Source organism: Pleurodeles waltl, chromosome 1_2 (assembly GCF_031143425.1).
Source record: "Pleurodeles waltl isolate 20211129_DDA chromosome 1_2, aPleWal1.hap1.20221129, whole genome shotgun sequence".
Taxonomy (NCBI): domain Eukaryota; kingdom Metazoa; phylum Chordata; class Amphibia; order Caudata; family Salamandridae; genus Pleurodeles; species Pleurodeles waltl.
In genome coordinates, this window is record NC_090437.1 from 726,184,631 (window position 1) to 726,199,109 (window position 14,479).

Consider the following 14,479-nt stretch of genomic DNA (forward strand, 5'->3'; position numbering starts at 1 on the left):
CAGAAAATGTGATATGTCCACTTTGTGTTTTGGGGCATTTCCTGTCGCGGGCGCCAAGCCTACCCACACAAGTGAGGTATCATTTTTATCGGGAGACTTGGGGGAACGCTGGGTGGAAGGAAATTTGTGGCTCCTCCCAGATTCCAGAACTTTGTGTCACTGAAATGTGAGGAAAACGTGTTTTTTTAGTCACATTTTGAGGTTTGCAAAGGATTCTGGGTAACAGAACCTGGTCAGAGCACCACAAGTCACCCCATCTTGGATTCCCCTAGGTCTCTAGTTTTAAAAAATGCACAGGTTTGGTAGGTTTCCCTATGTGCTGGCTGAGCTAGAGGCCAAAATCTACAGGTAGGCACTTTGCAAAAACAGCTCTGTTTTCTGTCAAAAAATGTGATGTGTCCACGTTGTGTTTTGGGGAATTTCTTGTAGCGGGCGCCAGGCCTACCAGCACAAGTGAGGTTTCATTTTTATCGGGAGACTTGGGGGAACGCTGGCTGGAAGGAAATGTGTGGCTCCTCTCAGATTCCAGAACTTTCTGTCACTGAAATGTGAGGAAAACTTGTTTTTTTAGCCACGTTTTGAGGTTTGCAAAGGATTCTGGGTAACAGAACCTGGTCAGAGCCCCACGAGTCACCCCATCTTGGATTCCCCTAGGTCTCTAGTTTTAAAAAATGCACAGGTTTGGTAGTTTCCCTATGTGCCGGCTGAGCTAGAGGCCAAAATCTACAGGTAGGCACTTTGCAAAAAACAGCACTGTTTTCTGTCAAAAAATGGGATGTGTCCACGTTGTGTTTTGGGGCATTTCTTGTCGCGGGCACTAGGCCTACCCACACAAGTGAGGTATCATTTTTATCGGGAGACTTGGGGGAACGCTGGGTGGAAGGAAATTTGTGGCTCCTCTCAGATTCCAGAACTTTCTGTCACTGAAATGTGAGGAAAACGTGTTTTTTTAGCCACGTTTTGAGGTTTGCAAAGGATTCTGGGTAACAGAACCTGGTCAGAGCCCCAGAAGTCACCCCATCTTGGATTCCCCTAGGGCTCTAGTTTTAAAAAATGCACAGGTTTGGTAGGTTTCCCTATGTGCCGTGTGAGCTAGAGGCCAAAATCTACAGGTAGGCACTTTGCAAAAAACAGCTCTGTTTTCTGTCAAAAAATGTGATGTGTCCACGTTGTGTTTTGGGGCACTTCTTCTCGCGGGCACTAGGCCTACCCACACAAGTGAAGTATCATTTTTATCGGGAGACTTGGGGGAACGCTGGGTGGAAGGAAATTTGTGGCTCCTCTCAGATTCCCGAACTTTCTGTCACTGAAATGTGAGGAAAACTTGTTTTTTTAGCCACGTATTGAGGTTTGCACAGGATTCTGGGTAACAGAACCTGGTCAGAGCCCCACAAGGCACCCCATCTTGGATTCCTCTAGGTCTCTAGTTTTCAAAAATGCACAGGTTTGGTAGGTTTCCCTACGTGCCGGCTGAGGTAGAGGCCAAAATCTACAGGTAGGTACTTTGCAAAAAACAGCTCTGTTTTCCCTCAAAAAATGTGATGTGTCCACGTTGTGTTTGGGGCATTTCCTGTCGTGGGCGCTAGGCCTACCCAGACAAGTGAGGTATCATTTTTATCGGGAGACTTGGGGGAACGCTGGGTGGAAGGAAATTTGTGGCTCCTCTCAGATTCCAGAACTTTCTGTCACTGAAATGTGACGAAAACGTGTTTTTTTAGCCACGTTTTGAGGTTTGCAAAGGATTCTGGGTAACAGAACCTGGTCAGAGCCCCATAAGTCACCCCATCTTGGATTCCCCTAGGTCTCTAGTTTTCAAAGATGCACAGGTTTGGTAGGTTTCCCTATGTGCCGGATGAGCTACAGGCCAAAATCTACAGGTAGGCACTTTGCAAAAAACAGCTCTGTTTTCTGTCAAAAAATGGGATGTGTCCACGTTGTGTTTTGGGGCATCTCCTGTCGCGGGCGCTAGGCCTACCCACACAAGTGAGGTATCATTTTTATCGGGAGACTTGGGGGAACACTGGGTGGACGGAAAGTTGTGGCTCCTCTCAGATTCCAGAACTTAGTGTCACTGAAATGTGAGAAAAACTTGTTTTTTTAGCCACATTTTGAGGTTTGCAAAGGATTCTGGGTAACAGAACCTGGTCAGAGCCCCACAAGTCACCCCATCTTGGATTCCCCTAGGTCTCTAGTTTTAAAAAATGCACAGGTTTGGTAGGTTTCCCTATGTGCTGGCTGAGCTAGAGGCCAAAATCTACAGGTAGGCACTTTGCAAAAACAGCTCTGTTTTCTGTCAAAAAATGTGATGTGTCCACGTTGTGTTTTGGGGAATTTCTTGTAGCGGGCGCCAGGCCTACCAGCACAAGTAAGGTTTCATTTTTATCGGGAGACTTGGGGGAACGCTGGCTGGAAGGAAATGTGTGGCTCCTCTCAGATTCCAGAACTTTCTGTCACTGAAATGTGAGGAAAACGTGTTTTTTTAGCCACGTTTTGAGGTTTGCAAAGGATTCTGGGTAACAGAACCTGGTCAGAGCCCCACGAGTCACCCCATCTTGGATTCCCCTAGGTCTCTAGTTTTAAAAAATGCACAGGTTTGGTAGTTTCCCTATGTGCCGGCTGAGCTAGAGGCCAAAATCTACAGGTAGGCACTTTGCAAAAAACAGCACTGTTTTCTGTCAAAAAATGGGATGTGTCCACGTTGTGTTTTGGGGCATTTCTTGTCGCGGGCACTAGGCCTACCCACACAAGTGAGGTATCATTTTTATCGGGAGACTTGGGGGAACGCTGGGTGGAAGGAAATTTGTGGCTCCTCTCAGATTCCAGAACTTTCTGTCACTGAAATGTGAGGAAAACGTGTTTTTTTAGCCAAGTTTTGAGGTTTGCAAAGGATTCTGGGTAACAGAACCTGGTCAGAGCCCCAGAAGTCACCCCATCTTGGATTCCCCTAGGGCTCTAGTTTTCAAAAATGCACAGGTTTGGTAGGTTTCCCTATGTGCCGTGTGAGCTAGAGGCCAAAATCTACAGGTAGGCACTTTGCAAAAAACAGCTCTGTTTTCTGTCAAAAAATGTGATGTGTCCACATTGTGCTTTGGGGCATTTCCTGTCGCGGGCGCTAGGCCTACCCACACAAGTGAGGTATCATTTTTATCGGGAGACTTGGGGGAACGCTGGGTGGAAGGAAATTTGTGGCTCCTCTCAGATTCCAGAACTTTTTGTCACTAAAATGTGAGAATAACTTATTTTTTAGCCACGTTTTGAGGTTTGCAAAGGATTCTGGGTAACAGAACCTGGTCAGAGCCCCACAAGTCACCCCATCTTGGATTCCCCTTGGTCTCTAGTTTTAAAAAATGCACAGGTTTGGTAGGTTTCCCTACGTGCCGGCTGAGCTAGAGGCCAAAATCTACAGGTAAGCACTTTGCAAAAAACAGCTCTGTTTTCTGTCAAAAAATGGGATGTGTCCACGTTGTGTTTTGGGGCATTTCCTGTCGCGGGCGCCAAGCCTACCCACACAAGTGAGGTATCATTTTTATCGGGAGACTTGGGGGAATGCTGGGTGGAAGGAAATTTGTGGCTCCTCTCAGATTCCAAAACTTTCTGTCACTGAAATGTGAGGAAAATGCGTTTTTTTAGCCACATTTTGAGGTTTGCAAAGGATTCTGGGTAACAGAACCTGGTCAGAGCCCCACAAGTCACCCCATCTTGGATTCCCCTAGGTCTCTAGTTTTAAAAAATGTACAGGTTTGGTAGGTTTCCCTATGTGCCGGCTGAGCTAGAGGCCAAAATCTACAGGTAGGCACTTTGCAAAAAACAGCTCTGTTTTCTGTCAAAAAATGTGATGTGTCCACGTTGTGTTTTGGGGCATTTCCTGTCGCGGGCACTAGGCCTACCCACACAAGTGAGGTATCATTTTTATCGGGAGACTTGTGGGAACGCTGGGTGGAAGGAAATTTGTGGCTCCTCTCAGATTCCAGAACTTTCTGTCACTGAAATGTGAGGAAAACATTTTTTTTTAGCCACGTTTTGAGGTTTGCAAAGGATTCTGGGTAACAGAACCTGGTCAGAGCCCCACAAGTCACCCCATCTTGGATTCCCCAAGGTCTCTAGTTTTGAAAAATGCACAGGTTTGGTAGGTTTCCCTATGTGCCGGCTGAGCTAGAGGCCAAAATCTACAGGTAGGCACTTTGCAAAAAACAGCTCTGTTTTCTGTCAAAAAATGTGATGTGTCCACGTTGTGTTTTGGGGCATTTCCTGTCGCGGGCGCCAAGCCTACCCACACAAGTGAGGTATCATTTTTATCGGGAGACTTGGGGAAACGCTGGGTGGAAGGAAATTTGTGGCTCCTCTCAGATTCCAGAACTTTCTGTCACTGAAACGTGAGGAAAACGTGTTTTTTAGCCACATTTTGAGGTTTGCAAAGGATTCTGGGTAACAGAACCTGATCAGAGCCCCAGAAGTCACCCCATCTTGGATTCCCCTAGGGCTCTAGTTTTAAAAAATGCACAGGTTTGGTAGGTTTCCCTATGTGCCGGCTGAGCTAGAGGCCAAAATCTACAGGTAGGCACTTTGCAAAAAACAGCTCTGTTTTCTGTCAAAAAATGGGATGTGTCCACGTTGTGTTTTGGGGCATTTCCTGTCGCGGGCGCCAAGCCTACCCACACAAGTGAGGTATCATTTTTATCGGGAGACTTGGGGGAACGCTGGGTGGAAGGAAATTTGTGGCTCCTCTCAGATTCCAAAACTTTCTGTCACTGAAATGTGAGGAAAATGTGTTGTTTTAGCCACATTTTGAGGTTTGCAAAGGATTCTGGGTAACAGAACCTGGTCAGAGCCCCACAAGTCACCCCATCTTGGATTCCCCTAGGTCTCTAGTTTTCAAAAATGTACAGGTTTGGTAGGTTTCCCTATGTGCCGGCTGAGCTAGAGGCCAAAATCTACAGGTAGGCACTTTGCAAAAAACAGCTCTGTTTTCTGTCAAAAAATGTGATGTGTCCACGTTGTGTTTTGGGGCATTTCCTGTCGCGGGCACTAGGCCTACCCACACAAGTGAGGTATCATTTTTATCGGGAGACTTGTGGGAACGCTGGGTGGAAGGAAATTTGTGGCTCCTCTCAGATTCCAGAACTTTCTGTCACTGAAATGTGAGGAAAACATTTTTTTTTAGCCACGTTTTGAGGTTTGCAAAGGATTCTGGGTAACAGAACCTGGTCAGAGCCCCACAAGTCACCCCATCTTGGATTCCCCAAGGTCTCTAGTTTTGAAAAATGCACAGGTTTGGTCGGTTTCCCTATATGCCGGCTGAGCTAGAGGCCAAAATCTACAGGTAGGCACTTTGCAAAAAACACCTCTGTTTTCTGTCAAAAAATGTGATGTGTCCACGTTGTGTTTTGGGGCATTTCCTGTCGCGGGCGCCAAGCCTACCCACACAAGTGAGGTATCATTTTTATCGGGAGACTTGGGGAAACGCTGGGTGGAAGGAAATTTGTGGCTCCTCTCAGATTCCAGAACTTTCTGTCACTGAAACGTGAGGAAAACGTGTTTTTTAGCCACATTTTGAGGTTTGCAAAGGATTCTGGGTAACAGAACCTGATCAGAGCCCCAGAAGTCACCCCATCTTGGATTCCCCTAGGGCTCTAGTTTTAAAAAATGCACAGGTTTGGTAGGTTTCCCTATGTGCCGGCTGAGCTAGAGGCCAAAATCTACAGGTAGGCACTTTGCAAAAAACAGCTCTGTTTTCCGTCAAAAAATGTGATGTGTCCACGTTGTGTTTTGGGGCATTTCCTGTCGTGGGCGCTAGACCTACCCATACAAGTGAGGTATCATTTTTATCGGGAGACTTGGGGGAACGCTGGGTGGAAGGAAATTTGTGGCTCCTCTCAGATTCCAGAACTTTCTGTCACTGAAATGTGAGGAAAACGTGTTTTTTAGCCATGTTTTGAGGTTTGCAAATGATTCTGGGTAACAGAACCTGGTCAGAGCCCCATAAGTCTCCCCATCTTGGATTCCCCTAGGTCTCTAGTTTTCAAAGATGCACAGGTTTGGTAGGTTTCCCTATGTGCCGGCTGAGCTACAGGCCAAAATCTACAGGTAGGCACTTTGCAAAAAACAGCTCTGTTTTCTGTCAAAAAATGGGATGTGTCCACGTTGTGTTTTGGGGCATCTCCTGTCGCGGGCGCTAGGCCTACCCACACAAGTGAGGTACCATTTTTATCGGGAGACTTGGGGGAACGCTGGGTGGAAGTAAATTTGTGGCTCCTCTCAGATTCCAGAACTTTGTGTCACTGAAATGTGAGGAAAACGTGTTTTTTTAGCCACATTTTGAGGTTTGCAAAGGATTCTGGGTAACAGAACCTGGTCAGAGCCCCACAAGTCACCCCATCCTGGATTCCCCTAGGTCTCTAGTTTTAAAAAATGCACAGGTTTGGTAGGTTTCCCTATGTGCCGGCTGAGCTAGAGGCCAAAATCTACAGGTAGGCACTTTGCAAAAAACAGCTCTGTTTTCTGTCAAAAAATGGGATGTGTCCACGTTGTGTTTTGGGGCATTTCTTGTCGCGGGCACTAGGTCTACCCACACAAGTGAGGTAGCATTTTTATCGGGAGACTTGTGGGAACGCTGGGTGGAAGGAAATTTGTGGCTCCTCTCAGATTCCAGAACTTTCTGTCACTGAAATGTGAGGAAAACATTTTTTTTTAGCCACGTTTTGAGGTTTGCAAAGGATTCTGGGTAACAGAACCTGGTCAGAGCCCCACAAGTCACCCCATCTTGGATTCCCCAAGGTCTCTAGTTTTGAAAAATGCACAGGTTTGGTCGGTTTCCCTATATGCCGGCTGAGCTAGAGGCCAAAATCTACAGGTAGGCACTTTGCAAAAAACACCTCTGTTTTCTGTCAAAAAATGTGATGTGTCCACGTTGTGTTTTGGGGCATTTCCTGTCGCGGGCGCCAAGCCTACCCACACAAGTGAGGTATCATTTTTATCGGGAGACTTGGGGAAACGCTGGGTGGAAGGAAATTTGTGGCTCCTCTCAGATTCCAGAACTTTCTGTCACTGAAACGTGAGGAAAACGTGTTTTTTAGCCACATTTTGAGGTTTGCAAAGGATTCTGGGTAACAGAACCTGATCAGAGCCCCAGAAGTCACCCCATCTTGGATTCCCCTAGGGCTCTAGTTTTAAAAAATGCACAGGTTTGGTAGGTTTCCCTATGTGCCGGCTGAGCTAGAGGCCAAAATCTACAGGTAGGCACTTTGCAAAAAACAGCTCTGTTTTCCGTCAAAAAATGTGATGTGTCCACGTTGTGTTTCGGGGCATTTCCTGTCGTGGGCGCTAGACCTACCCATACAAGTGAGGTATCATTTTTATCGGGAGACTTGGGGGAACGCTGGGTGGAAGGAAATTTGTGGCTCCTCTCAGATTCCAGAACTTTCTGTCACTGAAATGTGAGGAAAACGTGTTTTTTAGCCATGTTTTGAGGTTTGCAAATGATTCTGGGTAACAGAACCTGGTCAGAGCCCCATAAGTCTCCCCATCTTGGATTCCCCTAGGTCTCTAGTTTTCAAAGATGCACAGGTTTGGTAGGTTTCCCTATGTGCCGGCTGAGCTACAGGCCAAAATCTACAGGTAGGCACTTTGCAAAAAACAGCTCTGTTTTCTGTCAAAAAATGGGATGTGTCCACGTTGTGTTTTGGGGCATCTCCTGTCGCGGGCGCTAGGCCTACCCACACAAGTGAGGTACCATTTTTATCGGGAGACTTGGGGGAACGCTGGGTGGAAGTAAATTTGTGGCTCCTCTCAGATTCCAGAACTTTGTGTCACTGAAATGTGAGGAAAACGTGTTTTTTTAGCCACATTTTGAGGTTTGCAAAGGATTCTGGGTAACAGAACCTGGTCAGAGCCCCACAAGTCACCCCATCCTGGATTCCCCTAGGTCTCTAGTTTTAAAAAATGCACAGGTTTGGTAGGTTTCCCTATGTGCCGGCTGAGCTAGAGGCCAAAATCTACAGGTAGGCACTTTGCAAAAAACAGCTCTGTTTTCTGTCAAAAAATGGGATGTGTCCACGTTGTGTTTTGGGGCATTTCTTGTCGCGGGCACTAGGCCTACCCACTCAAGTGAGGTATCATTTTTATCGGGAGACTTGGGGGAACGCTGGGTGGAAGGAAATTTGTGGCTCCTCTCAGATTCCAGAACTTTCTGTCACTGAAATGTGAGGAAAACTTGTTTTTTAGCCACATTTTGAGGTTTGCAAAGGATTCTGGGTAACAGAACCTGATCAGAGCCCCAGAAGTCACCCCATCTTGGATTCCCCTAGGGCTCTAGTTTTAAAAAATGCACAGGTTTGGTAGGTTTCCCTATGTGCCGGCTGAGCTAGAGGCCAAAATCTACAGGTAGGCAGTTTGCAAAAAACAGCTCTGTTTTCTGTCAAAAAATGTGATATGTCCACTTTGTGTTTTGGGGCATTTCCTGTCGCGGGCGCCAAGCCTACCCACACAAGTGAGGTATCATTTTTATCGGGAGACTTGGGGGAACGCTGGGTGGAAGGAAATTTGTGGCTCCTCTCAGATTCCAGAACTTTGTGTCACTGAAATGTGAGGAAAACGTGTTTTTTTAGTCACATTTTGAGGTTTGCAAAGGATTCTGGGTAACAGAACCTGGTCAGAGCACCACAAGTCACCCCATCTTGGATTCCCCTAGGTCTCTAGTTTTAAAAAATGCACAGGTTTGGTAGGTTTCCCTATGTGCCGGCTGAGCTAGAGGCCAAAATCTACAGGTAGGCACTTTGCAAAAAACAGCTCTGTTTTCTGTCAAAAAATGGGATGTGTCCACGTTGTGTTTTGGGGCATTTCTTGTCGCGGGCACTAGGCCTACCCACACAAGTGAGGTATCATTTTTATCGGGAGACTTGGGGGAACGCTGGGTGGAAGGAAATTTGTGGCTCCTCTCAGATTCCAGAACTTTCCGTCACTGAAATGTGAGGAAAACTTGTTTTTTTAGCCACGTTTTGAGGTTTGCACAGGATTCTGGGTAACAGAACCTGGTCAGAGCCCCAGAAGTCACCCCATCTTGGATTCCCCTAGAGCTCTAGTTTTAAAAAATGCACAGGTTTGGTAGGTTTCCCTATGTGCCGTCTGAGCTAGAGGCCAAAATCTACAGGTAGGCACTTTGCAAAAAACAGCTCTGTTTTCTGTCAAAAAATGTGATGTGTCCACATTGTGTTTTGGGGCATTTCCTGTCGCGGGTGCTAGGCCTATCCAAACAAGTGAGGTATCATTTTTATCGGGAGACTTGGGGGAACGCTGGGTGGAAGGAAATTTGTGGCTCCTCTCAGATTCCAGAACTTTCTGTCACTGAAATGTGAGGAAAACATTTTTTTTAGCCACGTTTTGAGGTTTGCAAAGGATTCTGGGTAACAGAACCTGGTGAGAGCCCCACAAGTCACCCCATCTTGGATTCCCCTGGGGCTCTAGTTTTAAAAAATGCACAGGTTTGGTAGGTTTCCCTATGTGCCGGCTGAGCTAGAGGCCAAAATCTACAGGTAGGCAGTTTGCAAAAAACAGCTCTGTTTTCTGTCAAAAAATGTGATATGTCCACTTTGTGTTTTGGGGCATTTCCTGTCGCGGGCGCCAAGCCTACCCACACAAGTGAGGTATCATTTTTATCGGGAGACTTGGGGGAACGCTGGGTGGAAGGAAATTTGTGGCTCCTCTCAGATTCCAGAACTTTGTGTCACTGAAATGTGAGGAAAACGTGTTTTTTTAGTCACATTTTGAGGTTTGCAAAGGATTCTGGGTAACAGAACCTGGTCAGAGCACCACAAGTCACCCCATCTTGGATTCCCCTAGGTCTCTAGTTTTAAAAAATGCACAGGTTTGGTAGGTTTCCCTATGTGCCGGCTGAGCTAGAGGCCAAAATCTACAGGTAGGCACTTTGCAAAAAACAGCTCTGTTTTCTGTCAAAAAATGGGATGTGTCCACGTTGTGTTTTGGGGCATTTCTTGTCGCGGGCACTAGGCCTACCCACACAAGTGAGGTATCATTTTTATCGGGAGACTTGGGGGAACGCTGGGTGGAAGGAAATTTGTGGCTCCTCTCAGATTCCAGAACTTTCTGTCACTGAAATGTGAGGAAAACTTGTTTTTTTAGCCACGTTTTGAGGTTTGCACAGGATTCTGGGTAACAGAACCTGGTCAGAGCCCCAGAAGTCACCCCATCTTGGATTCCCCTAGAGCTCTAGTTTTAAAAAATGCACAGGTTTGGTAGGTTTCCCTATGTGCCGTCTGAGCTAGAGGCCAAAATCTACAGGTAGGCACTTTGCAAAAAACAGCTCTGTTTTCTGTCAAAAAATGTGATGTGTCCACATTGTGTTTTGGGGCATTTCCTGTCGCGGGTGCTAGGCCTATCCAAACAAGTGAGGTATCATTTTTATCGGGAGACTTGGGGGAACGCTGGGTGGAAGGAAATTTGTGGCTCCTCTCAGATTCCAGAACTTTCTGTCACTGAAATGTGAGGAAAACATGTTTTTTTAGCCACGTTTTGAGGTTTGCAAAGGATTCTGGGTAACAGAACCTGGTGAGAGCCCCACAAGTCACCCCATCTTGGATTCCCCTAGGTCTCTAGTTTAAAAAAATGCACAGGTTTGGTAGGTTTCCCTATGTGCTAGCTGAGCTAGAGGCCAAAATCTACAGGTAGGCACTTTGCAAAAACAGCTCTGTTTTCTGTAAAAAAATGTAATGTGTCCACGTTGTGTTTTGGGGAATTTCCTGTCGCGGGCGCCAGGCCTACCCACACAAGTGAGGTATCATTTTTATCGGGAGACTTGGGGGAACGCTGGGTGGAAGGAAATTTGTGGCTCCTCTCAGATTCCAGAACTTTCTGTCACTGAAATGTGAGGAAACCGTGTTTTTTTAGCCACGTTTTGAGGTTTGCAAAGGATTCTGGGTAACAGAAACTGGTCAGAGCCCCACAAGTCACCCCATCTTGGATTCCCCTAGGTCTCTAGTTTTAAAAAATGCACATGTTTGGTAGGTTTCCCTATGTGCCGGCTGAGCTAGAGGCCAAAATCTACAGGTAGGCACTTTGCAAAAAACAGCTCTGTTTTCTGTCAAAAAATGTGATGTGTCCACATTGTGTTTTGGGGCATTTCCTGTCGCTGGCGCTAGGCCTACCCACACAAGTGAGGTATCATTTGTATCGGGAGACTTGGGGGAAGGCTGGGTGGAAGGAAATTTGTGGCTCCTCTCAGATTCCAGAACTTTCTGTCACTGAAATGTGACGAAAACGTGTTTTTTTAGCCACGTTTTGAGGTTTGCAAAGGATTCTGGGTAACAGAACCTGGTCAGAGCCCCATAAGTCACCCCATCTTGGATTCCCCTAGGTCTCTAGTTTTCAAAGATGCACAGGTTTGGTAGGTTTCCCTATGTGCCGGATGAGCTACAGGCCAAAATCTACAGGTAGGCACTTTGCAAAAAACAGCTCTGTTTTCTGTCAAAAAATGGGATGTGTCCACGTTGTGTTTTGGGGCATCTCCTGTCGCGGGCGCTAGGCCTACCCACACAAGTGAGGTATCATTTTTATCGGGAGACTTGGGGGGAACACTGGGTGGACGGAAAGTTGTGGCTCCTCTCAGATTCCAGAACTTAGTGTCACTGAAATGTGAGAAAAACGTGTTTTTTTAGCCACATTTTGAGGTTTGCAAAGGATTCTGGGTAACAGAACCTGGTCAGAGCCCCACAAGTCACCCCATCTTGGATTCCCATAGGTCTCTAGTTTTAAAAAATGCACAGGTTTGGTAGGTTTCCCTATGTGCCAACTGAACTAGAGGCCAAAATCTACAGGTAGGCACTTTGCAAAAAACAGCTCTGTTTTCTGTCAAAAAATGGGATGTGTCCACGTTGTGTTTTGGGGCATTTCTTCTCGCGGGCACTAGGCCTACCCACACAAGTGAAGTATCATTTTTATCGGGAGACTTGGGGGAACGCTGGGTGGAAGGAAATTTGTGGCTCCTCTCAGATTCCAGAACTTTCTGTCACTGAAATGTGAGGAAAACTTGTTTTTTTAGCCACGTATTGAGGTTTGCACAGGATTCTGGGTAACAGAACCTGGTCAGAGCCCCACAAGTCACCCCATCTTGGATTCCCCTAGGTCTCTAGTTTTAAAAAATGCACAGGTTTGGTAGGTTTCCCTATGTGCTGGCTGAGCTAGAGGCCAAAATCTACAGGTAGGCACTTTGCAAAAACAGCTCTGTTTTCTGTCAAAAAATGTGATGTGTCCACGTTGTGTTTTGGGGAATTTCTTGTAGCGGGCGCCAGGCCTACCAGCACAAGTAAGGTTTCATTTTTATCGGGAGACTTGGGGGAACGCTGGCTGGAAGGAAATGTGTGGCTCCTCTCAGATTCCAGAACTTTCTGTCACTGAAATGTGAGGAAAACGTGTTTTTTTAGCCACGTTTTGAGGTTTGCAAAGGATTCTGGGTAACAGAACCTGGTCAGAGCCCCAGAAGTCACCCCATCTTGGATTCCCCTAGGGCTCTAGTTTTCAAAAATGTACAGGTTTGGTAGGTTTCCCTATGTGCCGTGTGAGCTAGAGGCCAAAATCTACAGGTAGGCACTTTGCAAAAAACAGCTCTGTTTTCTGTCAAAAAATGTGATGTGTCCACATTGTGCTTTGGGGCATTTCCTGTCGCGGGCGCTAGGCCTACCCACACAAGTGAGGTATCATTTTTATCGGGAGACTTGGGGGAACGCTGGGTGGAAGGAAATTTGTGGCTCCTCTCAGATTCCAGAACTTTTTGTCACTAAAATGTGAGAATAACTTATTTTTTAGCCACGTTTTGAGGTTTGCAAAGGATTCTGGGTAACAGAACCTGGTCAGAGCCCCACAAGTCACCCCATCTTGGATTCCCCTTGGTCTCTAGTTTTAAAAAATGCACAGGTTTGGTAGGTTTCCCTACGTGCCGGCTGAGCTAGAGGCCAAAATCTACAGGTAAGCACTTTGCAAAAAACAGCTCTGTTTTCTGTCAAAAAATGGGATGTGTCCACGTTGTGTTTTGGGGCATTTCCTGTCGCGGGCGCCAAGCCTACCCACACAAGTGAGGTATCATTTTTATCGGGAGACTTGGGGGAACGCTGGGTGGAAGGAAATTTGTGGCTCCTCTCAGATTCCAAAACTTTCTGTCACTGAAATGTGAGGAAAATGTGTTTTTTTAGCCACATTTTGAGGTTTGCAAAGGATTCTGGGTAACAGAACCTGGTCAGAGCCCCACAAGTCACCCCATCTTGGATTCCCCTAGGTCTCTAGTTTTCAAAAATGTACAGGTTTGGTAGGTTTCCCTATGTGCCGGCTGAGCTAGAGGCCAAAATCTACAGGTAGGCACTTTGCAAAAAACAGCTCTGTTTTCTGTCAAAAAATGTGATGTGTCCACGTTGTGTTTTGGGGCATTTCCTGTCGCGGGCACTAGGCCTACCCACACAAGTGAGGTATCATTTTTATCGGGAGACTTGTGGGAACGCTGGGTGGAAGGAAATTTGTGGCTCCTCTCAGATTCCAGAACTTTCTGTCACTGAAATGTGAGGAAAACATTTTTTTTTAGCCACGTTTTGAGGTTTGCAAAGGATTCTGGGTAACAGAACCTGGTCAGAGCCCCACAAGTCACCCCATCTTGGATTCCCCAAGGTCTCTAGTTTTGAAAAATGCACAGGTTTGGTAGGTTTCCCTATGTGCCGGCTGAGCTAGAGGCCAAAATCTACAGGTAGGCACTTTGCAAAAAACAGCTCTGTTTTCTGTCAAAAAATGTGATGTGTCCACGTTGTGTTTTGGGGCATTTCCTGTCGCGGGCGCCAAGCCTACCCACACAAGTGAGGTATCATTTTTATCGGGAGACTTGGGGAAACGCTGGGTGGAAGGAAATTTGTGGCTCCTCTGAGATTCCAGAACTTTCTGTCACTGAAACGTGAGGAAAACGTGTTTTTTAGCCACATTTTGAGGTTTGCAAAGGATTCTGGGTAACAGAACCTGATCAGAGCCCCAGAAGTCACCCCATCTTGGATTCCCCTAGGGCTCTAGTTTTAAAAAATGCACAGGTTTGGTAGGTTTCCCTATGTGCCGGCTGAGCTAGAGGCCAAAATCTACAGGTAGGCACTTTGCAAAAAACAGCTCTGTTTTCTGTCAAAAAATGGGATGTGTCCACGTTGTGTTTTGGGGCATTTCCTGTCGCGGGCGCCAAGCCTACCCACACAAGTGAGGTATCATTTTTATCGGGAGACTTGGGGGAACGCTGGGTGGAAGGAAATTTGTGGCTCCTCTCAGATTCCAAAACTTTCTGTCACTGAAATGTGAGGAAAATGTGTTGTTTTAGCCTCATTTTGAGGTTTGCAAAGGATTCTGGGTAACAGAACCTGGTCAGAGCCCCACAAGTCACCCCATCTTGGATTCCCCTAGGTCTCTAGTTTTCAAAAATGTACAGGTTTGGTAGGTTTCCCTATGTGCCGGC